Here is a 2,662-nt window from a genome sequence, read left to right as displayed (position 1 = left end):
TAACGTATAACGTTATGTACTATTACGATATAACGCATTACGTTATATAATATTACTTTATAACGTATAACGTTATATAGTATTACGATATATTATATAACGTTGTATTGTATTACGATATAACGTATAACATTGTATAGTATTACAATATAACATATAACGTTATATAGTATTACGATATAGCGTATAACGTTATGAAGCATTTCGATATACCGTATAACGTTATGTACTATGACGATATAACGTATATCGTTATATACTATAAACGATATAACGTATAGCGTTGTACAGTATTACGATATAACGCAAAACGCTGTATTGTATTACGTTATAACGTATAACGTTATGTACTATTACGGTATAACGCATTACGTTATATAGTATTACGTTATAACGTATAACGTTATATAGTATTACGATATAACGTATAACGTTATATAGTATTACGACATAACGTATAATATTATATGCTATTACGATATATTATATAACGTTGTATTGTATTACGATATAACGTATAACGTTATGTACTATTACGATACAACGTATAACGTTGTATGGTATTACGATATAACGCATAACGTTATATAGTATTACGTTATAACGTATAACGTTATGTACTATTACGATATATCGTATGACGTTATGTACTATTACGATATAACGTATAACGTTCTATACTATTACCATATATGGTACCACTTTACATACTATTACGGTATAACGTATAATGTTGTATGGTATTACGATATAACGCATAACGTTATATAGTATTACGTTATAACGTATAACGTTATGTACAATTACGATATAGCGTATAACGATATATAGTATTACGATATAGCGTATAACTATATATAGTATTACCATATAACGTATAACGTTATCTGCTATTACGATATAGCGTACAACGTTATGTACTATTACGATATAGCGTATAACGTTATATAGTGTTACGATATATATTATAACGTTATATAGTATTACGATATAACGAATTACGTTATAGACTATTACGATATAACGTATTACGTTATAAAGTACTACGATATATCGTATAACGTTATATAGTATTACGTTATAACGTATAACGTTATGTACTATTACGATATAGCGTATAACGTTATATAGTATTACGACATAGATTATAACGTTATATAGTATTACGACATAGATTATAACGTTATATAGTATTACGATATAACGAATAAAGTTATAGACTATTACGATATAACGTATAACGTTATATAGTACTACGATATAACGCATAACGTTATATAGTATTACGTTATAACGTATAACGTTATGTACTATTACGATATAGCGTATAACGTTATATAGTATTACGACATAGATTATAACGTTATATAGTATTACGACATAGATTATAACGTTATATAGTATTACGATATAACGAATAAAGTTATAGACTATTACGATATAACGTATAACGTTATATAGTACTACGATATAACGCATAACGTTATATAGTATTACGCTATAACGTATAACGTTATGTACTATTACGATATAGCGTATAACGTTATATAGCATTACCATATAACGTATACCGTTATCTGCTATTACGATATAGCGTACAACGTTATGTACTATTACGATATAGCGTATAACGTTATATAGTGTTACGATATATATTATAACGTTATATAGTATTACGATATAACGAATAATGTTATAGACTATTACGATATAACGTATTACGTTATAAAGTACTACGATATATCGTATAACGTTATATAGTACTACGATGTAACGTATAACGTTATATACTATTACCATATATCGTATAACGTTATGTACAATTACGATACAACGTATAACGTTGTATGGTATTACGATATAACGCATAACGTTATATAGTATTACGTTATAACGTATAACGTTTTGTACTATTACGATATAGCGTATAACGTTGTATGGTATTACGATATAACGCATAACGTTATATAGTATTATGTTATAACGTATAACGTTTTGTACTATTACGATATATCGTATGACGTAATGTACTATTACGATATAACGTATAACGTTGTATGGTATTACGATATAACGTATAACGTTGTATGGTATTACGATATAACGTATAACGTTATATACTATTACCATATATCGTATAACGTTATGTACAATTACGATATAACGTATAACGTTGTATGGTATTACGATATAACGCATAACGTTATATAGTATTACGTTATAACGTATAACGTTTTGTACTATTACGATATATCGTATGACGTTATGTACTATTACGATATAACGTATAACGTTGTATGGTATTACGATATAACGTATAACGTTATATACTATTACCATATATGGTATAACGTTACCTACTATTACGATATAACGTATAACGTTGTATGGTATTACGATATAACGCATAACGTTATATAGTATTACGTTATAACGTATAACGTTTTGTACTATTACGATATAACGTATAACGTTGTATGGTATTACGATATAACGCATAACGTTATCAACTATTACGATACAGCGTATAACGTTATGTACTATTGCGATATAGCGTATAACGTTATATAGTATTACGATATAGATTATAACGTTATATAGTATTACGATATAACGAATAACGTTATAGACTATTACGATATAACGTATAACGTTGTATGGA

Source organism: Bombus affinis, unplaced genomic scaffold (genome assembly GCF_024516045.1).
Source record: "Bombus affinis isolate iyBomAffi1 unplaced genomic scaffold, iyBomAffi1.2 ctg00000130.1, whole genome shotgun sequence".
NCBI classification, from domain to species: domain Eukaryota; kingdom Metazoa; phylum Arthropoda; class Insecta; order Hymenoptera; family Apidae; genus Bombus; species Bombus affinis.
This window is presented reverse-complemented; position numbering follows the sequence as displayed.